We start from the raw sequence: 10,538 nt of genomic DNA, 5'->3' as shown, positions 1-10,538 counted from the left end.
CATGGATGTGTGCGCTGTTACAGACGTTAAAGAGGCGCTGCTCACAAAAGAAGGGGGCTTTTAGGGGGCTCTCTCTCTCTCCCTCTCCCTCTCCCTCTCTCTCTCCCTCTCTCTCTTTCTCTATCTCTGTCTCTCTCTCTCTCCCTCTCTCTTTCTCTCTCTCCCTCTCTTTCTCTCTCTCTCCCTCTCTCTCTCTCTATCTCCCTCGCTCCCTCTCTCTTTCTCTCCCTCTCTCCATCTCTCTCTCCCTCTATCTCACTCCCTCTTTCTCTCTCTCTCTCTCTCTCTCTTTCTCTCTCTCCCTCGCTCCTGGTGCTGGCGGTATATTTCGCCGCATGGTAATGAGAGCGTAATTATGTGCCGAAGAAGTTGGAGGATTTCCTCTGTGCCCTTGAGTGCTCGACTCCTGTGTGGGAGGTAATTAGCATGGACGATGGAGATCTCGCCTTCTCTCTCTCTCCTCTCTCGCTTTTGCTCTGTCTCTCTCATTCTCTTCTCTCTCTCTCTCTCCATCTTTTCACTTTGTCTCAGCGCTCTCTGTTCTAAGGACCGTAAGCTTCTCTAGCCCTCTCCTCCGCTTCCATGATCTCTGACCCCTTAAGAAGTGGAGGGATGTCTGGCGGCTGAAGTGTCTCTCGCTCACTCTCTCTCTCGCTCTCTCTCGCTCTCTCTCGCTCTCCCTCTCCCTCTCCCTCTCCCTCTCCCTCTCCCTCTCCCTCTCTCTCTCTCTCTCTCTCTCTCTCTCTCTCTCTCTCTCTCTCTCTCTCTCTCTCTCCTCTCCCTCTCCCTCTCCCTCTCCCTCGCCCTCTCACTATCTCAATCTCTCTCAGAGCAAGGCTAATTGCCCGTGGTATTTTCTGCTCTCTGTCAGAATCCGAGGCTGGAGTGAAAGAAGTAGACATAGAGAGACAGGGAGGGAGAGAGAGAAAGAAGGGGAGAGTGAGTGGGAGGAGAGGGAGAGAGGGATCAAGAGTTAGAGAGATACATCCTGTGTGAGAGAAAGAGAGAGTGAGAGAGCAGACTGACCATGGGACGACAGGCTATCTGAAGCTGCTGTGTCAGCGAGGCCGCTAATTATCCGCTCACCTTTCATGGATTACCTCTGAGGCTGAATTATTCAGCCCCTAATCCCGGCTCGAGCTGAGCTGAGCTGAACCAGCCACAGAAGCACCTGCCCGTGCTAAACCCTAGGAGATGCCACTGCAAGTCATGTATATATCTAAAACTGGCACTCTGAATAGGTTATAACATCTAACATGTAACAATATCCAATACAGCAATTGTAAATGGATCGTTTGCCATAGGGTCTTTTGCCATGAAGATAAACTACTGAAGCTACATTATCCATACTGACATACTATGAAAAGCACATTGTTTGCCAACCTCTTGCATGTCAAACGTGGTGTGGCAGTGCCAACCTCACAAAGGGATTGCAAGGACACCGTCTTTGATCTCCAGGTCTCTCGCTGTCATCCTGTTTATCATTCTCTCTTCCCTGGTTATACGGGCATCGGTGATTTTCAGACCTGCCAAACAGACTGGCCCTGCAGACTCTATTAGTCTCTATCTGTCCCCACCTCTCTCTTTTTCTCTATCCCTCCCTCTATCTCTCTCTTCCTCTCCCTCTCTCTCCCTCTCTCTCTCTCTCCCTCCCTCACTCTCCCTCTCTCCCTCCCTCTCTCTCCCTTCCTATCTCTCTTTCTCTCTCTCTCCCTCCCTCTCTCTCTATGCCCTGCCATTTAAGCGCATGGCTTCTCCCCATCATTAAATTAGCTCTCGGCTCTGGGGGCCTTGTGCTGGAGAGCAGGAAAAGGCGAGTCTATTAGCGGGCGGCAGGGGAAGGCCGCTGCCTTATCCCCCTCTGCTAGGATGAAAAACATCTTTCATGCAGGGGGTCATTTGAGCCGCGGAGGCAACATCGGCAGTGGGCAGGAGCGGCAGCGGGCAGCAGGCAGGAGCGGCAGCGAGCGGTGGGGGAGATGGATGCAGCCGCACCACTTGAGACATTTGAGTCTTTTATCTGGCTGATTGCAGAAGCGCACTGGCTGGCGGAGCGCTGCGGGGGGACTCTGACAATCAGGCCCGGCCACGCGTATTAGTCCCCATTAAATGGCCGTGCTCGCTCCCCGCACACACACACACACACCCTGCAGACAACAGGGGCTTGGGGTGATGGCTGCCTACCACAGATGGCAAGCAGAATGGAGGAGAAGAGAGGCAGCGAAATCGGAGAGGTTTTTTCCTGTAATTGGCTGAGTGGAGCTGAGTGTAGCTGAGATGAAGCGATTCCCGTCAGAACAGCGCGGTATCTCCCCTCTCCACCACCCCCCCCCCCTCCCCCCATCCCCAAAACCCCACCTCTTTCAGAAACTCTCACCTGCAGAGCAGGCGGACAACGACCATGACAACAACAACAAAACAAGGTTGACGTGCTGATTGCCATGGCGACAGGCTCCGAATAACGACAACAACAAAATAACCGAGATTTGGTAATGTGTTTATCTAATCAGTCAGGAAGTCGACAGACTCGATCTCATTTGCGCATCGTGGAGAAGTTCCAGAAGCACCAAGTGACAAAGTCCAGGTTCCGCCGGCTTTCCTCTGAGGAGCCTTCCCATGGGACTCCACCTCATTTAGATGTATTTAGGAGTGAATGGTTCAAAATGCATTCATTTTTAAACACAGTATGTTGATGGCAGACAAGGCTACACAAACACACACACACACACATACGCACGCACACACACACACACACACACACACACACAGACACAGACGCACACACACAGACACACACACACACCCAGACACACACACACACACACACACACACACACACACATTCATACACACGCAGACACTGCCCACTCTAATGGCAGGTTGCTCAGTTCCTCAAAGGCTGTGTGGGAGGCACAAACTGTGTGGGCGACAGTTCAGAGTGACCCTACCGCCATAAACTGCACATGTGATGTACTGGGAACAAGTCAGGTTGTTTTGTTGACTGTTAGGACTTTAGCATTTTGCTCAGGGTTAAGGAAATCCACAACAGGACTTAATATACATTCTAAAGCCTTAGACAGATAAACCACACAACCATGTCCACTCCGTAAAGACCACTCTTTTTATTCAGACAAGTAGACGTTTAAGTAGGATACATTTTTAGACCAGGTGAACCATTGCATACAACCATAACCCTAAACATAAATGATCAGTTATAACCGTAAGAGCTCTGCAATAGTAAACCCATCCTAAGAATATAGTTGAACAAGTTCTGCCCTTTACAGACACATTCACTTCGCCCTTATTGACTACACAATACTGTATGTGATTTTGACATACTGCTACCCCATGACAGTTCATCTAAATATTAAACATGATGAACACAGTTGCAACACAACACTATATATCTGGCCAAAAGACACCTTGCAAGCTTTCCTTTTGTCATAAGACACATTTTTATTTCCATTGGTGTTTTTTTCCCCATACTTTTACAAACAGCTGCCATCAGCCATAAGGCTGGGAAGAACAACTCTAGTCTGTGGGCTCTAATGCTTACTTGATAACCTTCAATAGATACAAATTGGCATTTTGTATTGGAGTTGGCTCCCGTGTCAGATCCTGCTTTAGTGTCCTTTCCTGAAGCATCTCAGTGCCAATTACGAGACTCAGGGCAGGGGATTAGCCGTGGCGATGTGGGGCTGGTGATGCTTTGATATGGGAGGCAGTCGCAATCTGCTCTGGGAGGGCAGATAGCGGTGAGCGGAGGCGGAAGTGTGCTCGGGTCTTGGGTACCTCTCCAGAGAAGCACTCTGTGAAAAGTGACAGATACCTTCAGATGATGAGATACACATCAGAGCAGAGTAGAAGGTACACAAGCAGACCAGGGGATAAAAATGATGACTGGAACATCTTCAGTTAGATGCATGGATGTATTTCTGGCAACGGTTATTGGACCAAATGCTGATACAATTATGCCATTGGTATTTGACTGAACTTCCGGCAATATAATGACATTTTCTGTTCAACCTTTTGCTGGTAATACAGATAATTTTGCTATTTAACTAGTTTTTCATAATATTGTTGAGTTACTGTTTGAATGGATGGCTGCTGCTTGTAAGATCCCAATTTAGTATCTGAATGTTTTCGTGGCTACTTGAATCCATCCCTCCCAGGTAACGTCCATCGTTGATTGAAATGAATGAGACGACTTAAATGTCCACCTGGTTGTATAGACTGGCAGTATAGATATTTCATAGTTTTGCCAGGATGAGGTCATATAGTCACTTGGTAAATTTAAGATGACTAAGATGTCCACCAGACTAGATTCTGGATCCTGCAACTCCATGGTCCAGAAACTCAAGTCAGTATTTTTCAAATATGCTAGTAATATCATTGCCTAATGAGTGTCCAGACAAGCTGTTGAAATGTATGCTAATTTTCCAGTGCCTGGTACACAGCTCATAGTTTTGCCAATATGAGTTTAAATAATCATTCAGCACTTGTATATGTACCATAGTCAAATTGAACAATATACTGGATTTACCTACCACAACAAGTTTAAAGAGAGTCACAAGCTGAACGCTCAAAGGGTCTTACAAAGACATAGGGAGAGGGAGGTGCAGACCTCACATCAAACATCACTTACCAGCTGTTTAGCCATTGAATTTAGGAGACTCTGCACATCCTGCACCCACATCTGCAGAAAGACAGATTAGATTCGATTAGGTGGGATGTGTGGACATGCATGACAAACCATGAACCATTCAGCTTGAAGGAGTATAACTGTGAACCACTGTCGCTGCACTTATATAAAGTAGGTTATGCACTGGAATTCACAGTAGGGGGTAAGTCCTTCCTTCAGTTATGTAAAACATTTACCATCACTGTTACCTCACCCCCAGCACTTACACACTCATTCTCATTCAGCTAATGCAACCCAGCCTTCTCTGTTGAATGCCATTACATTACGACAAAGTGAATTTGAGACTGAGTTTAAGGCTACATGGCTTCACACCAGACAGACAGGAAACCATGTGTGCTCTGACTATCGTCTCAGGTTATGATGAGTGTGGTGGATAAAGAATCCAGAGCAGTGGCTCCGGGGCTGCTGATGTCCTGGGCCCCCTCACCCCGTGGCTCTGTCTCTTCTCCATGCTCCAGTCCCTCACATCCCTCCAGTGTGTGGGCAGACTAACGCGCGCCAGCCTACTGGCCTCCGCCTCCTTCTGTTCCCTCATCCCGTCTCTCCTGTGTCTCTGTCTCGTCCGTCTCTTTTCCCCTCCGGCGCCCGACCCTGCGTTCCTGCCTCCCTGTCCTGTCTCTCTGACTGATCGGAGTCTTTGGAGATCAGTGTCCCCTTGGTTTCCGTGGGGACCGGCAGGCTCTTTGTGAAGGTAATCTAATAAGTGACATAGACACCCATAGACGCCGTGGTCATCAGATGGTGCTTAGATACCGGGCGTAAATGAGACGGTTGCCGTGTTGCGATTACTGCTGCTTACTAATGGAGATGCCACTGACCACTGAGGTGTTACACTCACAGGCTAGTCATTCAAACCTTGGTATTTCCTAACCAGGTTACATTTCTTCTAACACTAAAATGTTTATAAATTAGTTTGAAATGTAGTCAATATTCAGTACCTCAGTATTAGGATTTATAATGACACACAAGTTCAGGAATCTGTTCATTGTGTCTTGGAGGTCATAACACAGACTACTTCGACAGGTAATTCATACACTGACAGTTGATGTTTAGGATAGAATAGATTCAGAAGGATGTTTCAACAAGCAAGGAGCCAGATCCTGGCAAACAGGAATAATTGTGAGTCATCTTCCACCCCAGCTCTCACTGACGCCGGGGATGTTCTTCTGGTTTGTTCTTCTGTAGCTTTCTTGGGTGCATCTAACCGTAGAGAAGTCATTGTCATGGCTATCAGTACTATTGATAAGACCGTCTTGCCTGCTTACAGTTTGGGTTTTTGCGATGCGAATGGTTGCTTTTGATGTACATGAAATTGCTATTTCAGAGGTGGAGAAAATAGAGGAGAGACTGTGTGCTATACTGGCTAGTACCACTAGGGGAGCTTCAGAGTCTGTTCCCTGACCAGTCAATGTGTTCCGTGACCGGTCAATATGTTCCGTGCTCGGTCAATGTGTTCCGTGTCCGGTCAATACTTGCGGCACCTTACTGTAACTGTTGGAGAGTGCCTCTAGGGGGAGCTCCAGAGTCTGTTCTGTAACCGGTCAGTGCCACCGTCAACTATGAGCTAAAACTGATCATTTCAGGACCAATCACATACCAGATGAGGGCATTGGCACTTGCCATAGAAAAACAGAGAAGCTCAGGCAAGCAATTTATTTTTCTACTCCTGCGCATTGATACAATATTTTAGAGATTTGATCGGCTGTCGCATGTGCTGCTGATTGAAAAGTTTAACTTGTCTCACCTTTCCCCGCAAGCAACGGACTCAACATGACCCAATGGAACCACAATTCAGTTCGACAACACATGATATACATGATTGGACACAAAGGCAGCTTTGCTGTTGTTGTATCCTACTTCTCAGGTTCTATGTTTGGGCAGTCACGTTGTTGTGTTTACCTGTTGTGGTCTATAGACTGTGCATGTTTTACTGTTGAGGATGGCCTTTAAGGACAACATGTGGCGCTTGTTGCGGCTGTCACCAACCAGTTGTATGTTGTTGTTGTTGTATCCAGCTGCTCAAGATCTATGGTTGGCCAGTTGTTCTATTGGTTATTGGGTATGAGTGCTTGCGTGAGACACAAAGAGGATTGGCCGCTGGGGGAGTTTAATATCATGTCCTGTGTATAACTGAAATTACTGTTGCTCAGACTGAAGAAACAGAAAAACCTTGACCAGAACACATGCTTTACTGCATCATGAAAACTTCATTGCCACCTAAACAGTTTAATATCTCATTACATGTGTTACATAATTCTGGCCTAAGAGTAAATGACTGAAACTAACTTCCCCTGCTGTTGGAGGTTATTTTGGGTCGGTACAGACACTCACTCTGAGCGCCTCTCATAGAAGTGACTGGAACCGCGCCAGAGCCTCTCTAGACGAGCCAGATGACCCAATACTGATCCTGCACAGTTTCCCCACGAACCAAACAATTCATCCAAATGGGCTAATTACACAAGCACTGGCAACCACGGCGACAGCAGCAGGTTTTAGCTTTTTTTCTGAGAAGGATGGCCCTTATGTTTTACTGCTAAGAAGAGTGCTGTTAGTTGGCCCCTTTAATGACAGTGTAGGTTGTTGGTCAGTTCCCACTGCTATCTCCAGACACAACAGCTTTAATGAAAGTAAAAGTCTCCCAAATCCTTTGATGGCCGTGTTATTCCCCAAAAAGCATTTAATCCCACTCTCCTGGCCCGCCTCATGACATCCCTCTCCATCTTAATATGCTGCACTTTCTTCCCTCTATGACACTTATCTCAGTTATACAAGTTACACAGCTAACAAATATGACACTATGATGATGCAGATGTTTGGGGGTGAGGGGTCTTGTGTGAAAGATGGCAGAGCTGTTACTAGAAGTCCTGTCCTGTGTTATAAAGAGATTACTGAAAGTTTTGTTTCTTTCCACCATTACTATAGCAATAGCTTCTTAGCAAAAGGTGGTGCATGCGCAGTAAACAAATCATCTTTTTTTTAGCGACAACTAAGCCTTTATTTATGTTTTTTATGTCAGATTCCAGGTATGTAGGTCTGTTTGATCATTCTATGTGGAGTTATGAGTCTTTCCCCATTAATTAAGATAGGGGTCTGATCTTGTTGGCCCAAAATAGCTGCCCAGGGGCGTTGCCAAGACCACCGAGTGGCGTGACTTACCTTACATTGACTTACTTTGCTAGCACTACATGTATTTTAAAATTTGAGTGCCTGAGTGTGATCTTTTGTGCCCATCCAGTCACGCACATCCCTATGCCCTTAACTTCAGAATGAGGGTGGGCTCATGAAAACGATTTATTTAAAATAGAAGTAAACTGACTCACAACCTTGTTTATTTTCTGCCGAAAACATGGGAATATTGACTTTCACATTAACTTTATGAATGTCAAGCAAGGGGGTAACTGTTTTACAAATAACCTCAAATTAACCAAATTACACATTTAAAAGGCCAGTTTATAAAGGCGTGTTTGAGGTGTTGAGATTCACGATTTTAAAAACTCACTGTTGAGATCATGTAGCATATTATTAAACCCCTCAACAGTAATCAAATAATCAAACACCTCGCCACCGATGACTGAGCCTAATATGTGCACAAACCGGCCACCAGCTGACACGAGCCAGATGCAAGGACAGATAGAACACTAATTATTTTGATGAGGACCAGCAGAGAATGTGGATGAAAGTTGCCCCTGCATACGTCTGCACAAGTGATTACCAATGTAATTTTCTGTTTAACAATGTAGCCTTATATAACATTGTAATGGAATGTAGTTTAAGGCGAAAATTTGACTCTCGAATATTGTGAATTGTAAATAATAATGTACAGATAATGTGCAATAACGTCAGGAATAGGCCTGCTGCTGACTTCAAATACAATATGGTGTTTTGCCTAGTAGTGGTGCATGACTTACTACAGGCCTCACGGGCAGAATACGCGTAAATGGTGTTTACGTAAGAAACACCCCGAAGCATAAGAAGCATGTAACTGCGTTCATGATGTGCAAATCACAGATTTAAGTAAAAAACAGAATATGTGTAAGCTGAAAAGTGCATAGCTGCACTTTTTACTTTATCTTACACGCATGGGAGAAACGTGGCTCCAAGTGAATATGTGGCTCTGCAGGAGTTGGGAGGTAGGATAGATTCTAGTGGAATCTCCGAACAGCTGACTACCACTAATATCCACTTAAACCACCAATAACGTTTGACTAGTGAAGCGCTCCTAGCTGCGGCTCTCCTAAGCTTACTCGTACAGCTTTCTTGATCTTGACTATATAGGGTAGGGACAGCTGCAGGAATAAAGCCAGCAGAGTTTGTGTTTGGCTAAATTAACATCTGTTTGCCAGCAAAACAAACAAATGTCACCTTAAATCAGCTTTACATTTTGTGCCTGAAGACGTGTACGTGTGGGCCCAGGAGATGTGCACAAAATAAATTTTGTCAACAAAACAAATGTTCAGCCTTTTGTCCATAAAATGTAAAGCAATAATTGCATTCAGTTAAGTGTTGCCTTTCTGTGAAATTGCTCGACTTTTGTATTTTTGTGGACCAAGTGCATCATAGTGTAGCAGCATGTGACAAATGGCACCTCGTATGTTCAAACCGGAACTCAGCCACGTTTTTGTTTTTGTTTTTACAGGAAGCAGATCAAACTGCAGATACAATTTTTTCCAAACACTTGGTCAAACTACAAACGACTAAACGACTAAAATGAATCGGCCCAAAAAAAAAAACCTACTCATTGCAATGGATGGAGTGAAGACACCTGCCTATGAACCCTGTCTGTGTTGCTCTGAAGTTTTCTCTCTCTAAAGCCACACTATGGAGGCTCTACTGAGAGGCACTGAACACGAGGACTGATGGAGCTATTCTGGGCCGCTGAAGGGATGAGGAGACAGAGCACACTGTCTTTGAACTGCTGGAGCTGTTTGAAAAATAATGAGCTGCTTTGTGGGCTTGTAAGGCCGAAGCCCTCACCTTTCTTCCTCTACTCTGTATTCAGCCACCTCCATACTGCTACCTGGGGGCCTCTGTGTATATTCAGTCACCTCCAGCCTTCTACCTGGGTGTCTCTGTGTGTTCAGCTGACTGGCTCCAATGGACCTGCACGAAAATAGGAGTACATTGTTTTTTTTACCGATTTTAGAACATTTGAGTCTGAGGGGAAGTGTCTTAAATCTTGCCTTTCAATCTGATCCTGTGATTCTAAATACCACTTACAAAAAACTGAACATTTCCTTCCCTTCCTCAGTTTAAAATTATGAAATATTTGTAAACCGATACTATGCTACTATGTTTATTGTTTTCAGGGATTACAACATGGTCTTTATATGTGCCTCTGTGTGTCTCTCTGTCAAGTGACTTATGCTGCCTGCTGAGGCTAACGCCAAGATCTCACAATGACCCTTTATAAGGTTGGTTCTCACGCCGACACACACATGGCGGTGTCTTTACAGTCTGGCTCTTTATTCCAGGGCTCATGTTGCTTGTGTGCCAGAGCTTTCTAGAGACCAGCCGCAGGCTAACACTGTCACTGTGCCCCGGCGGTGGGGGGCTACAAGTTGGAAGATCACCATGGAAACAAAATGAATGATGGGAGACAGGAGAGTTATTAGCCCAGCATAGGCTGCTTGTTTTTTCCACGGAAACAGACAGCGAAAAGAAATGCAGCATCCCTACTTGTCACCTGCCCTGGGGTAGAAAGGCATGGGATTTAGGGCTGAGGACAGGAAATACCCATGCGGCAGTTTGTTTGTCTTACGCAAAATAGAACTTTTGGTGTCTTGCCCCCCCAAACCCCCCCCCCCCTCCTTCATTGCTCTTACCTTCCGTTTGCTGT

This window comes from Sprattus sprattus (assembly GCF_963457725.1).
Source record: "Sprattus sprattus genome assembly, chromosome: 1".
Lineage (NCBI taxonomy): Eukaryota > Metazoa > Chordata > Actinopteri > Clupeiformes > Clupeidae > Sprattus > Sprattus sprattus.
The sequence above is the reverse complement of the archived record's forward strand: the minus strand, read 5'-3'. Positions refer to the sequence as shown.